General features: G+C 39.3%; 1 long non-coding RNA gene and 3 other non-coding genes across 4 annotated transcripts; 2 read left to right on the top strand and 2 right to left on the bottom strand.

The window, feature by feature from the left end:
• Positions 1–999: 999 nt before the first annotated feature.
• Positions 1,000–1,072, top strand: trnak-uuu (transfer RNA lysine (anticodon UUU)). Its single transcript has one exon. It is a non-coding gene; the product is annotated as a tRNA-Lys (tRNA).
• A 425-nt stretch (positions 1,073–1,497) lies between these two features.
• trnam-cau (transfer RNA methionine (anticodon CAU)) lies at positions 1,498–1,570 on the bottom strand. The gene has a single exon. It is a non-coding gene; the product is annotated as a tRNA-Met (tRNA).
• A 5,238-nt stretch (positions 1,571–6,808) lies between these two features.
• LOC116680500 (uncharacterized) lies at positions 6,809–8,628 on the bottom strand. Its single transcript, XR_004329773.1, has 3 exons — positions 8,521–8,628; positions 8,059–8,224; positions 6,809–7,384 (listed from the first exon to the last, which is right to left on the bottom strand). It is a non-coding gene; the product is annotated as an uncharacterized LOC116680500 (long non-coding RNA).
• A 6,239-nt stretch (positions 8,629–14,867) lies between these two features.
• On the top strand, positions 14,868–14,949 carry trnal-aag (transfer RNA leucine (anticodon AAG)). The gene has a single exon. It is a non-coding gene; the product is annotated as a tRNA-Leu (tRNA).
• The last annotated feature ends 521 nt before the right edge of the window (positions 14,950–15,470 follow it).

Genomic DNA, 15,470 nt, shown 5'->3' with positions numbered 1-15,470 from the left:
TTGGAGATATAATCTCTCCACCTAGTCCTGGGTCAAGATTGTAGAATGCAGGCACGTTTTAGTCTGGTAAATTTCAGGGATTTTTACAGTTGGATGGAATTGCTAATCTTGCGATTGACAGAAGATCTGCCCCAATACAACCACAGTATACAGTGCAGAACTCAGGCATTCCAACTGTCTAAAACACCGCCGCCCAACGTGGGGCTCAAACCCACGACCCTGAGATTAGAAGTCTCATGCTCTACCGACTGCCATTCTACAATGTTAACTTTAAATTCTAGAATTTTAAGCTACAGTTCTAGAATGTTAGGTTGACGTTCTAGAATGTAAAGATACAGTTCTAGAAAGTTAAGCTTTCATTCTAGAAATCTGAGTTGCAATAGGTTGAAGTTTTAGAATTTTTATAAGTTGCGTTCCCAAAAGGTTGCTCATAGTCCTAAAAGGTTACATTGTAGTTCTAGAATGGTAAGCTGCAGTTCTAGAATGTTAGGTTTAGGTAGGTTAGGTAGCTCAGGATGCTTGGATGGCAAGTCATCTGGTGGATTTTTTCCGTCAAGAGGAAGCTGATCAAGAGGGAGAGTTGTTTTACTGTACCAACTAGCAGTAAAGTTTATTTGTCTGGAGCCATAAAATTGCATTAGGTTATCAACGTTTTCAGCGAAAAAGAAAACCACAGCTCAAGTCCCTGGTAAGGCAACAGCTTGATTCTGGGATATGTATGAAGTGCTCGCTATTGTCATCTGTCATGCAGGTTTGCAGGATGTTCACAATCTGCTAGTCGCCATGATGAGTTGTGACTTTGAGCTTTTTAATTAACCTTTTTGGCCAATTTTCAACCAGTTTGTGCAATAACATTTGGTGTTGCATTGTGCAAATTATGGTCTACCCTCCTGCTGTCCAGAAGACTGTGATCATGGCAACAGTTCAATGGTCTTCATTTACTTGCACTTTAATCTGTAGTTCAGCAGATGTTTTTTTCCACAGTCACTTGATTTTGAAGCCTGGGTAGCTCAGTTGGTAGAGCATCAGACTTTTAATCTGAGGGTCCAGGGTTCAAGTCCCTGTTCAGGTGTAGAGTTGCACATTCTGCTAGATGAGTTGTCCATTTGACATGCTTGTATGGACATGGACAAATTCAGACACTATCACATCATGTGTGTTCCATGTGCAAGTCTCTAAAAAGAATTGTGACTGTTTTTAAAGCAGGTTTGTATCATAACAATGTTGTTGGTAAGTCTAAATGAACAATGGGCAACCTACATCCATCTTGCTAGCACCCACATCTCTGTGCTGATCTCCCTGCTTGGATAGTATGTCCAAGGACATACCACATATGTTCTATAACCCTTTTCATTGGTTTGCTACCACTAAAAATAATTCCTTTCATTGTATCAATCTCAGAAATAACCAAAGAATGACAAATTTCATTCATGTGCTTGTGTTCAACCACCTGTCACTGTTAGCAGCAGTAGTGTTTTTTAGTTTTTTTAAAACACCTGCCCCGTGTGAGGGTTGAACTCACGACCTTCAGATTATGAGACTGACGCGCTGCCTACTGCGCCAACGAGGCTATGAAAGGCATTGCAATGGTTGGGAAAATCTCAGAAAAACTAACAATTTGGTCGTCAATCTTAATAAAAACAATGTATGTGGAGACCTATGTTCTCACACAAAGGCTAAGATCAACACTAGATGCTTTGTAATGACCCCATGAAAAGGGGAGACAAAAGACTGTGTGCAAAGGTTGTATACATGTATGCATGGTGTATGCATGGATGAGTGTGAGGCATGGTGTCAGTGATTTATGCTGGACAGTGTAAAGCTAACAAAGATGAGCGGGAGAGGTGCTGGACTGAGAGCACCTCTAGGGCAATCACAGATGCACAACCAATAATAAAACACTACTCAGTGAATGCGTTCAGAAAATGAAGAACATTGTTCAGAAAGCTTAATGAAGCTTCATTTGACCATAACTATTAACCACCTGAACCTGGTAAAAGGTATGAGGTAGTCCTGCATAGCTAGCCAGTGATTTACCTCCTGTAGATGGTGGTCGGCATGCCAACGAGGCTTGGAAATTTGCAGATGGTGATTCAGAGGAGATGTAACAGTTTAAAGTGTAAAGTAACTTAATTTTCTAAATTGTCCGCCTACAGTGGCATTGAGAGCTCTTCTCTAATATTACCGGGTATGCAATAGCTATCCAACTTTAGAAGGTATTGTTGATCTCAGAAACAACGATAGACAGCACCATCTTATCACAACGCCCATGTTTGTGTTTCTTCAAAGTTTGCAAAAACATTCACATCATTTGATGAGATTTTGGAGGTCAAAGGTTCAATGTCAAGGTGACTGTGTCCTCATGTCTGTCCATCCGATTCTTGTGAATGCAATATCTCTGAACGCCTAGAGGGAAGCACTTTAAATTTGGCATACATAACCACTCTTAGTCGCGGATGAACTGATTTCGATTTTGGAGGTCAAAGGTCAAGGTTACTGTTTCATTTCATTTCTCCTGACCTGGCGAGCTTTGGAGATGTAAATTTGTGGGTTCAAGTCCCATCTGGGGTGACTTTCAGCAGATTGGCGCAATGGAAGCGTCCTGGGCCTCTGACCCAGAGGTTGATGGATTGAAACCATCCTCTGCTAACGCTGATTTCCATGGTAAGGTGAATCGTGATATAAATGCTGGAAAAGTTGTTGACAGCCCATAAAAAGTGTTCTGGCAGATTAAAAAATTGACATCCACTACCCTGTCAGGATCCTGTAGTAATGCTGACTTTCCAGTGATGTTTACAGGTTTTGATCATATCCATCGGTTGCATGGATGGGACATCAATACCCCGGTTCTATCACCTGATTGCTGTCTGGTCTTTGTCGTTCAACGACTATTTGGGCTCACACCTTAACACACCCGAAGCATCTCAGCCTAAAATCACGCTGCACCTCAAAGGGTTCTCAAGCACTCCCAGCTGTGCTTTTGCAGAAGAGCGCCTTGTTTTCTTGTAGCTTGGGAAAAGGCTTTAGCTTATGACAAGGTAAACAGATTGCACCATAGTGCTACTCATTAGAGTGTCCACTTCAGTTATGTATTGAAGCACATCCTTAGAGCTAATGGCCCTCATTTATTAACCTAACGTACGACAGGCTTCACGTGAGATTTAGCTTATGACAAGGTAAACAGATTGCACCATAGTGCTACTCATTAGAGTGTCCACTTCAGTTATGTATTGAAGCACATCCTTAGAGCTAATGGCCCTCATTTATTAACCTAACGTACGACAGGCTTCACGTGAGATTCATGAAACGTTCTTATCACACCAATCAGAGCGTAAGAATGATCGTACATTGATAAATGCAGCGGCTAGAAACGATTGAAATTTAAATATCACGCCCCAATATATTCTCAGTTTTGAGGCCTCGCCTCTATTATTTATGACATGGCCAGACATAATCCGGCTAAGAAGCGGCACTTTTCAGAGGTGGGGATTTAAAGCCTGACATCCCAGGTGCTCTGGTGCAGCCAGATACCACCAGCCCCAGGGGAATATGCCGCCTAAGAAAAATGCAATCCTACCCGATGAGAAGAATAAACATTGTGAAAATAACGAAAATATGAATACATTAAACATATACGGGCAGTGAACATATTGCTGCAGTCTCAGTCTTTGGATGGTATAGGTAGCGCCCCGTCAGACATGTCATGATATAGTAGGTTCTCAGTTATGAGAACCCACCAAAATATAATAATTTTTGAGACAGGTCCTACTGAAGGTCTGTTGGATCAGTCAGGATGGCCGAGCGGTCCAAGGCGCTGCGTTCAGGTCGCTGTCTCCTCTGGAGGTGTGGGTTCAAATCCCACTTCTGACAACTGTTTTTTTCATTTGGAACTAATGTCTAAGAGTTGATATTGGGAATAAAGAACTTAGCAGTTCTTTGTATTTAAGAGGACATGAATGTGCATGAGAAACGCAATTCCAAGTGCAGCGTTTTGTGAGCATCTTTATTGTCAACACATGTTAAGTTCCTTAGGGGCCCGTAGTGGAGGAAATGGTAAAACATTTGGCCCTGGATGCATAGAATTCCTGCCATATTGAGCGACAAAGTTTGGGTGTCCTGAAAAAAGGGTCTTGAACTCTATCTCGCCGACCTCTTTTTTTACTGTTTCTTGTTATGTCACGGCATGAAGTATTATGCTTTTGAGTCGTTTGTCCATCTCTACATCAGAATCAGAAATAAAAAAAACATCAAACATATGCAGTCTCTGTGGCGCATAGGTCAGCGCCGTCGGCTGTTAACTGAAAGGATGGTGGTTCAAGTCCACCCAGGGACGCTTGATGCTTAAATAATCTGGAGTGAGCCAACTCTGGGATTTATCCTTCTTCAGGAGACTATAGAGCAGCTCAAAGATAACCCAAAGCCTTATGTCTATCAGAAGATACAGTTCTGGAAACCATGTACATATTAATCTTTACAGTCATCAGAGATGGGAAGTAACAAAGTACAAATACTTTGTTAACAAAATAACGAAGTACAAACACTTCATTGCTGTACACAAGTAGATTTTTCGGATATTTTTACTTTACTCTTTATTTTTTTGGCGACTTTTTACTTTTACTCCTTACATTTTACCACAATATCGGTACTTTCTACTCCCTACATTTTACAAAATTGGCTTGTTACTTTAGTTTTGTACTAAAGGTCGTCTATCAGGTGTGATTTGGAGTCCATGTCGGAGAATAGCGCGGACATGCACCTCACGCCGCGAGCAGGCGCGCACGGCACACGGAGACAAAAGTGAGAGAAAAGAAAAAGAGACTAGCTGTCTAAAGGATAACCAGCTGAGATCGTGTGCGTCTTTGAGAACTGTAAGTCATATAAATGATGTTGTCAGTTCATTTAAACCTGTTGTTGTGTTGGTCTGTAGTTCTGGTACATTTAAAAGTTAGCTTGTTTACGTTCTTCTACTGTTGGCTAGGTTACACCTGGCTGATGATTCGATATAATGGCGATTGTTGAACGTCCTTGCTCATTAAGATAATGTAATTAGTAGTTGGTTTATTGTTAATATTTACTAGCATATATGATTCCTATACATTGTGTATGGTAGCCTTTACAATGTTGTTTATTTCATTTATTACCACACGCACATTCATAGCAGAGCTGCCCCCCCCCATGTTTATACTGATGATTGATTGTAATAAATCAACAGAGAGAAGTTGTCTCCATCTGTGTTTTAACAGACACACCTGGGCCGAAGTTGGAAACCACAATCAGCTTTAAATCCAGTTCTAATCTAGTCCTCACTAAATTTCAAATAATTTCCCTGGAGTTACCATTACAACATTTAATCTAATTAAATTGGAACATACACAAACTTCTCACAAAATCACACTTGAATTCATATCTTGCTACTCGGTAAGAATCTTATTAACCTGGAGTCCCAGTCTCTGTCAATATAAATAGGCTATATGTTTATATATGTTTTAGGCCTATTGGCAGACGGCCATTTAAAATGTAGGCAATGGCATATAAAGAATAAAGAATAAAGAGTCTTTTCTCCATGTCCACTGTTGTTTCTCAGTGTGCTCTCTAGTAACATGTGTCTGGTCCAGGGAGCTTTGTCATTCATAAGGCTACTTTTACTTTTATATTTTAAGTATATTGCCAAGCCTGTACAGATGGAGGAGAGATGAAATGTGTCAGTAATATAGGAGATTGTTGGCTGGAAGTATGGAGATACTAATATGCATTACTTAAAAGGAGAAAACTAAAAATATTCTATGGTCATGTAAGTATGTGTTTTCCAATAAAAAGATTGACTTGAGAATAATTACTTGGTCTATAAGTGATGCTCAGAGGCCCGACATGGCCCTTCTATGTTCATGTTAGTATGTGTTTTCCAATCAAAATTTGACTCGAGAAAAATTAATTAGTCTATAAATGATGTTCAGAGGCCCCACATGGCCCTCACCTTGTTTGCAATAGGTCAGCGCAGTTGGCTGTTAACCGAAAGGATGGTGGTTCAAGTCCACCCAGGGATGTTTGTTGCTTAAATAACCTGGAGTAAGCCAACTCTAGGGTTTATCATTCTGCAGGTGAATATAGAGCAGCCCAAAGATAACCCAAGTGGCCTTACCTTTATCTGAAGGTACAGTTCTGAAAACCATGTACTGTACATATTAATCTTTACGGTCATGGTATGCAGATCACTTGATGTAATACAAGCAAATACATAAGGCCAGACTGAGACAAAAAGTGAGAGAAAAGAAAAAGAGACTAGCTGTCTAAAGGATAACCACACTGTTAAACTTTTTATTGTATTTTTGCGGTAAGTTACTGGCAACGTGTTGCCAGTAAGTTACTGTAACTACGCGATTACAGTATCATAACTGTAATTGCTTTTTACAGTATAAAAACCCTTACAGTAACTTACTGGCAACACGTTGCCAGTAAGTTACTGTAACTCCCCGATTACAGTAAGTTACTGGCAACACGTTGCCAGTAACTTACTGTAACTACCCGATTACAGTATCATAACCGTAAATGTTTTTTACAGTATAATACCCTTACTGTAACTTAGTTTTACAGTATTAGAATACCCTTACTGTACCTTAGTTTACAGTAGTAAAAATAACCTTACTGTACCTTAGTTTTACAGTAATATAATACCTTTACTGTATCTTAGTTTTACAGTAGAAAAAGTACCCTTACTGTAACTTAGTTTTACTGTATAATACCCTTACAGTAATCATATTATAATTACAATTTGCTAAATAATACTGAAATTGTCTTGCTGTATTATAGTTTTATTGTAATTGTGGTTCACAATGTTTTACACTATTTGGCATTGGCTGTACAAACAATTTTAAATATTTTACATAAATTCTATTGAATTTAATAAATTCCAAATAATTGACTTTAGCCCATGTACAAAAGTAATACATTTTTATTTTCAGGTAAAAACATCAGGAACAAGATATTTTTTAACTCTGAAAGTGCAAAAGAACAGAAAATTGACATACAAGTGATACTAAAACAATGTCTAAATATGCGCCAAAACACTGGGCAGCATTCAGAGGCGGATACATGTCTGAACAACGTAGTTACCATTTGAATTGACTCTCAAAACGAATTGAACATTTTAACTCCCGCTGAAAACTAAATAACCTGTATTTGCAAATGTATAAAAAATGTGGTGTGGTTGTTACCACAAAGCTGAAGTTGTTGGGCTTTGGAAGGAGGAACAGTCTGCTAGAAGGATTTGTGAAGGCCGGACCCATGGTACTGTTGCTTGCTGATCCACATCTTCTGGAAGGTGGACAGAGAGGCGAAGATGGAGCCTCCAATCCAGAGATGCTCTGGTGGGGGGGTCCATACTGGACTGTATGAGAAGCAGAGAAATGATCATGAGTTTCTCTCATCTAAACTGTTAACAAACTTAAAACTTGTGCATAAACAGAATATGACAGTATACAAAATAAGTCACCAGTAGTGAAGTCCCCAGATAATTCAAAGGTTCTTTCTACTTTCTTTTGCTGTCTGTCGATGGGTTTGGTGATGATGATTTTGGAGCCGTTTCACAAAACTGATCTAACTAAGGAACTTCCTCTTTAAGTAAAAGGTTAATCTCTGTTAGGATCCTTTCCAAAGGGTGTCAGAAACTTAAAATAATATGTTGACACCATCAGTGGCAAAAACAGAACTTTTAGTGGACGAAACTGACGACGCACATTTGCCCTATATGATTACATTAGAACCCGGTTTGAAAGCTGCAGGTCACAGTGTTCTCGCTCAGTACTGGACCAACTTCAAAGATTGTTATTCTTATCAGTCACTTATACAAAAAAAACATAAGAAAACTTTAACTAAAATTAAAACAACACTTTGTAGCTTTTGCTGCATAACTGTGACCTCTACTTACACAAGTGGTAAATTCAGGATGATTTAGTTGTGTCATTGTTGGAGCAGGAAGGGTACGTAGCCGCACCACTTCATTGTACTGTGTAATCATTTTTCTGATGTTAACTATTTTACATCACACAAGAAAATGCTTACCTAGTTTGATGTCATCCACTCAAATTCGGTGAGCTGTTGGAGGAAGGTGGTGACTCTGGAGCACATACTCGTCACCTTTCTTTGGACGACTCTTCCCGTCTTGTAGCTTGTACCCACAGTAGCAGTGCACTTGGTGCCCTCATCTGGGTTGATCCTTAAGAAGAATCTTAAAAGAAAAACAGGTTTAAGATTTTCATAATCAAGAGCAGTCATCTTTAAATACAGCCCTTTATTCACACACACACACACACACACACACACACTCACTCACACACACACACACACACACACACACACACACACACACACGTATGTGTTTGTGGTTCCTGTTTAAAGGAAGTGGGACATTGCTCATTTCCACAAGAAAACCTATAGTTTGCCGTTAGTGATGTTTTTTCACATGTCTACAGAATATTTCTAATTCTTGAGTACACAGGTTGCAAAACGTATACCTGTACATACTTTTTGTTGTATGAGGATAGATTGTTGAAAGGGATCATGTGCTCCTGTGGGTCATGGGGTCAGACCTTCTTCCAGCTTTCTTCTTCCTCCCATCTCTCTCAGTTGTTCCAGTCACTGGTTGTTGTTCTACATTTGAAATGATGAAAAATTATTTTTTAAAGTGCATGCATGGGGTTATAAATACAATTACAACAAGATAAAAAATGCATGCATTAGTATGCAGGTAACCAGTATAATGTAGGTAACTCTTATATTGTTAGAATAACACAGAATGTTATGTGATGTATTAAAAGTTAATCACTATGTCATTATAAAGAGTCCTTAAATAATTTGTTTAACAATCTGTCAAATTTAAGTTCAAGGGGCTTGGAAAATACATACTTTTCTTTTCCACCATAAACCATGGTAGAAAGCAATAATACTACTGCAAAGTAAGGCACTGAGGCAAATCTTTGCTGGACATCACGATGGTTTTAAGTGGCCAAACCCTGAAGCTAAGGCAAAAAACTGCTCTCCATAAATGCTGGAGGCACTGAATTTTCCACCAGAACTAGAGCTAAATGTGGTTAACGTTGAATTAAATTTACCACACGTCTTTTTTTAGCTAAAAAAACTACACAAATATAGCTGTAATAAGTTGTGCTTAATCATTCTAAAACACTGACAAACCAACCAACAGAATTGGGAGTTTAACGTTAGCATTAACCGGAGGTAATGTTAGCCAAAATACGGCAACAGCAAGCTCATAAGCTAGCAGAACCGACCTTAAACTCCCAGAATATGGGTTACATTGTATTTCAGACAATGGTGTGACAAATAAAAAAGATGTGCCGAACAGCGCATGTAAAACGAGTAGTGTTAGCTTTACCGAACGTCGTAATTAGAGCTAGCTAATCCTCACCACGGGGAAAATGTTAGGTTGGAGCGCGTCTGGTTTTCCTTCGGGGGGGAAGCTAGTTAACAGCTTGCTCTAGCCCAGCTATGACACAGGTCGCTAAGCTAACGTCGCCGCTTGCGAAGGCTATCAGCAGAGATTTTAATGTCACAGAATTAGCAAAGATTGATCTTACCTTAAGCTGCTCCAGCTCTCTCTGAGTAGAGTGTGTGTGACCGGACTCTGCTGCGCACGGACCAAAGCGGTACTCCTTTGATGTCTCGAGCCGCTACTTCTTTCAACACCTTTGAAGTATCTACCCGCTATTCTTTTGAAGTCGTGAGGTCATATCACAAAATTTAAATTACCTTCACAGCTAAAAGCATAATAAATGTAAATGTAAATGTAAAATATCTTTATAAAATGAAATAATTTAATTGTATAGAGATATTTATTTTTCCATTTAATTTCTATGCTTCTTAACATTAACTAAATATTTTATTGAAGTCTGTCTTATTTAACTACAGTATCACTACTGCTGTTGTTTTACAACAGACTACCGCATATTCAAAAAATACAGTAAATCACTGTAAATCAAATGTTACTACCCATAATGCAATGCATATTACAGTAATGAACCGGAAAAGAAAATTACGATATTTTACTGGGCATTTTGTGGTAAGTAACTGTAGAAATACAGTAGAGTTTAACAGTGTACCGCAAATTCAAAATATACAGTAAAGCACTGTAAATGAAATGTCAATACCCATAATGCAATGTTTATTACAGTAATTAACCGGAAAAGAAAATTATGGTATTTTACTGGGCCATTTGTGGTAAGTAACTGTAGAAATTACAGCAAAGTCTAACAGTGCAGTTGAGATTGTGTGTGTCTTTGAGAACTGTAAGTCATTTACCTGTTGTTGTCAGTTCATTTAAACTAATGAGGAAGAATTTGACAAATCAAAATGAAGTCCATGAACTTATTCTTTCAAACATTACACCTGAGTCTCTCAAGTCCTGACCATTCCATGACCGGGAATCGAACCCGGGCCGCGGCAGGGAGAGCGCCGAATCCTAGCCACTAGACCATGAGGGAGTTATATATGTCAAATTTATCTTTGTAGATGTGTTTTCTTTTCACTTACTGGAATGACTCATAATGTTTTAGGAGAGGAATGGCGCCTGGCTAGAGCTTCAGAAGGAAGGCCATGACAGATTACACATCTGTCACATAGTCAGTTTGTATTCTTAAATACCAAGTCTCTTGCTGTTCCTTGACTAGTCGGCCACCCCTGCTTTGCATCGCTCCAGGTATGTAGAAAAAAAATCTGTTATGCACCTTTGCATTGCGCTAAAATGTCAAAATTTGGACCTGAATCCAACAATAACATTACTTGACACTCACATACATTGGTTTTCAGTTAAAAATGTTGGTTAGGGGTTTAGTTACTGCTTGAAAAAATGAAAAGAATTGTTATTGATATGGAGGCAGATGAAGTGTTTATGACCCATCAATGATGACAAAAGGTTACATCCACTGTCGGGGTCTGATTTAAAGGAAATGGTACTCTTTAAAACGTTAAACTAATGAGGAAGAATTTGACAAATCAACCAAAAACTTGCTCTTTTAAATCTGTATCTGTCAAGTCCTGACCATTCCCTGACCGGGAATTGAACCCCGGCCGCGGCAGTGAGGGCGCCAAATCCTAGCCATTAGACCATCAGGGAGTTACATCTATCAAATTTAATTTAACATATTGTTGGTTATATTGTTTTAGGCAAGAAATGGCGCATGGTTAGAGATTTAGAAGGCAGTGGTGCAAAATGCAAAACTGCCTGTTTCGATTTAATTACATGGTAATAATACAAAAACAGAGGTGTAGTGATTACTTGGAAATGCTTCCGGTAGTTTCTGAAATAAAAACCATGAATCAGTGGTGGAAAATGCAAAACTACCTGTTTCTATTTTATTACGTAGTAATATTACAATGACAGAGGTGTAGTGATTACCTGGAAATGCTTCTGGTACTGTCAAACAACCATGAATCAGTGGTGGAAAATGCAAAACTGCCTGTTTCAATTTTATTACATGGTAATATTAGAATAACAGAGGTGCAGAGATTAGAGGTGCAGAGATTACCTGGAAATACTTACCATGAAATACGTATTGTCCTTCACGTACGTAACGCTGTGCAATCTGACCAGCAGCTAAACACCTTCCACCATCAAGCACTGGCGACCGGGATCCTTGTAACACGTTTATTTGAGTAACAAAGGGTGAAACTGTGAGAAAACACAATGACCAGTTACTTAGATAGTAATGAGTCACAGATATTAAACAAAGATAATTTTAAAAACAATATAACTACACAACAGGCTAGCAAAAATGTAAGATGAAATAAAGAAACACGTAATGTATTGTTATACAGTGTACGTAGTATAACCTATGTTGGGTATCTAAATAAACTAAGATATACTTACATGTGGCATTACCCAAGATAAAAGTGGTAAACTAGCTTACTGAAGTATATCGTCAGTTAGGGCTGAACAATATTGTGTTTTAGCATTGACATCGCGATGAGCGCATGCGCGAAAGTCACATTGCAGGACGTTACGATGTTGACGTTAATACTTTTTTGCTGCTTGATAGAAAAGTAACCTTTCACCGTTTCTCCTTTACATGATTATTACCATCCGAACATTCCCCTTTAAGACAGGTAGCCATGCGGGCAACGTGTGTATGTGACGTTATTGTTATGGAAGTGAGGCTCTTCGTGTATAGAAAAGCATAGACATAATAAAGGGTAGACGCCGCATTGGCTCCTGAGCGCGAGATTTCCAGCCGCCATCTTGGACCGGTCATACTCGTTACTTAGCAGCAGAAGATACAAGAAGCCAGAGCACTGTGCAGGATATTCCTTTTCAGATCGGCAGATTTTTTTATCTTATCTTTTTAACTCTGGGTTCTGTAAAGCATTTTGAATCTATGTTTTGAAAATTGCTACATAATTTAGGTTTTCTGAGTTTTAAAGGGAGATTCTTCCACGTAAATGTGCAGTTTAAATAAAAACTGCCACTTACATTTCATAGGCCTACTGCTACTTTAAATAAGTACTGGTACGCGTGCTTTGTTAGGGGTGAAAGATATATCAACGCAATATCGTTACACAGTACATCGTTATAGAAGTGAGTATAACCATTAATCTGGGGGTCCAAAAGCAGCACTAATGTATGCTTATGTTGTTATTACATTGGGATTGTCTCTGGTTTAGTTGGGATTTGTTTGATTAGACTTGCACGTTACTCTTATAAGTTATTTATGCATTTTATACTGTCCAACCAGTAGAACAGGTCCTGTTCTGTAGACATGGTCCAGTTATTTATTCATGTTGGACCAGTCCAATTTGACTGTCAGTTGATATAAACCTTGTTGTAAGAAAACTTGTAATTTTACATATGTTTAAAAATATCGGAATTCATATAGATGTTGCAATATCACATTCTGTCAATGTCGTGCAACCCTAGTGTGTGTGTGTATGTGTGTGTCTGTGTGTGTGTGTCTGTGTGTTTGTGTGTGTGTGTGTGTGTGTGTGTTGGGAGTGGGGCTGCTAAATGTCAAGGTCCGGGAGGCGATTGATGCAGAACAACGGGGTAGTCCTGTGTGTGTGTGTGTGTGTGTGTGGTGTGTGTGTGTGTGTGTGTGTGTGTGTGTGAGAGAGAGAGACAGAGAGAGAGACAAATATAAAAAGCTTCAAGTAGACTCTAATAACATAACGTTTTTGGTTGTCTGTCCCTAACTAAATACAGAAGAAAAAATTACCTCTGTCCCTGTTCTGTTTTTAAAAAAACATTAGGTTTTTTGGGGATTATGTTCCCAGTTTTGATCTCGGACGTCTGGTGAATTTATATCATATCAGAATATTCTATTACTGTTACGCCCACTATGCCTATTAAAATACGCCTAACCATGTGTCCTGTGTCATAGCTACATGTATGACACAATGTATGACCTTTGTAGCAAAAAAAACATGAAAATCAGTTTTGTATTCAGTGAGATTAACTAATTAAACGCGCTGACAGCTCATTTCACCTGCCAAACTCATTACACTGAGTGGAGCGGGTGACCGGTCCAAGATGGCGGCCCCACGTCTCGTCAGCGCCAGTAGGCAGTAGCGGTCGATGCGGCGTCTACTCTTTATATGTCTATGTAGAAAAGTACCGGAGGCAGCAGCTGCCGCTGATACAGTGATGTCATAGTTTTCATGGGTAGTCAGGGACGCTACAGTAGTCAGTGTTTTATGTTCTCTACAAATACAAACTAAATCCCCTGATTAATGCAACATAATCACAACGTCTCCCGCCATTTCCACCGCAGAAAGCTGCTATCAGCCAAGCTAAAGCTAATATAGTTAGCTTAAAGAAACCAGTAGAAAGCTGCTACCAGCCAGGCTAAAGCTAATATAGTTAGCTTAAAGAAACCAGTAGAAAGCTGCTACCAGCCAGGCTAAAGCTAATATAGTTAGCCCAAAGAAACAAGCAGAAAGTTGCTACCAGCCAGGCTCAAGCTAATACAGTTAGCCCAGAAAAAAAAAGCAGAAAGTTGCTACCAAACAGGCTAAAATGAATACAGTTAGCCCAAAGAAACAAGCAGAAAGCTGTTACCAGCCAGGCTAAAGCTAATATAGTTTGCCCCAAAAACAAGCGGAAAGCTGCTACTAGCCAGCTACAGCTAATATAGTTAGCTTAAAGAAACAAGCACAAAGCTGCTACCAGCCGGTCTAAAGCTAATACTACAAGCAAATACATGAGGCTCCACCCAACATTTTGTGATGTCTGGCGTGTGCAGTAACAAAACATCACAGTGCATCCAGGACCTGCCTGGTGTGCAGCTTCATACAGAGATGGGTACTATCAAGAAGGGGGTGTTGTCCTGACCAAGTATCGCTGTGCCAGAGGGTCCACGTCTCTGGAATCATTTCATTGCCACCTGAACAAGTTCATTCTATCTAAGTAGATGTGTTTCATGATTGTACTTTTGTTTTTGAATGGTAAATGGACATATTTTAAAGAATAATTTTAGAACTGTGCTGGAATTTGCAATAAAAAACCTGACCTTTCCCATTTTGACAAATTGTTTTGATCACTTGAGGTATTTCAATGAAGTATTTGGTCTTTGACAGTTACCTTGCAATCTAAAACTGTATATCCTATTGTCTCTGGAACAATAGTTGGCAGTTGGAGGAGTAATGGCTCTTTACAGTGAATATGCAAAAGAAGATGTTCACAAATTCAGTCCAGGTAAATGCTCAGCCCATATTCACACAGACCTAAACCTACTCACTTAATGCTGGTTACAATATTCTAATAATCAACAATGCCAGAGAAAAATGACAAGAGTGATAACAGTTAACAAGCATTACGTTAGTTAAAGTCCCTGTGTGTTTTACGATGTGAAGCATTGTCATCTGCAGGTAGTGTGGCCGAGTGGCCTAAGGTGCTGGATTAAGACTCCAGTCTCTCTGGAGGCGTGGGTTCAAATCCCACCACTGCCATTTGCATGTTACATTGCTGGAAGGTAACCAATTTGATGACTTGGTGTTCGGATGAAGTTATCCCTTGTGACATAGCTAAGTGAAGTACCTAAAGACCCCTTTCTGACTCTGGATTTTATATCTGTACTTGCAATGCCCTGTTTTTAATGACCACCCAATCGTAAGTGTTCAATGTGAAATACTCATTCATTAACAAAATTGTCGGTAACTGTGACGGGGCGCATGTCAGCCGTCACGGTAGCGATACGCTACCTATACCATCCTGAGACTGAGACTGTAGGTATATATTATGTGCCCGTATATGTTTAACGTGTTCATATGTTTCATACATTTTTTACAATGTTTAAAATCTTCAGTTAACCGAGCCAGTCTCTATTTCCCCACAGTAATCTCTTAGCTTTCTTGTGCGCACATTTAAACATCTAAAACTACAGTGATTTACCTGCTTATTTGAACCTGTGGCCTTGTCCAGCAGAGCAGAGTGGCGCAGCGGAAGCGTGCTGGCCCATAACCCAGAAGTC

Source organism: Etheostoma spectabile, unplaced genomic scaffold, assembly GCF_008692095.1.
Source record: "Etheostoma spectabile isolate EspeVRDwgs_2016 unplaced genomic scaffold, UIUC_Espe_1.0 scaffold00018480, whole genome shotgun sequence".
Taxonomy (NCBI): Eukaryota; Metazoa; Chordata; class Actinopteri; order Perciformes; family Percidae; genus Etheostoma; species Etheostoma spectabile.
Note: the sequence above shows the minus strand (reverse complement) of the source record. Positions and strands in the feature narration are given on the sequence as shown.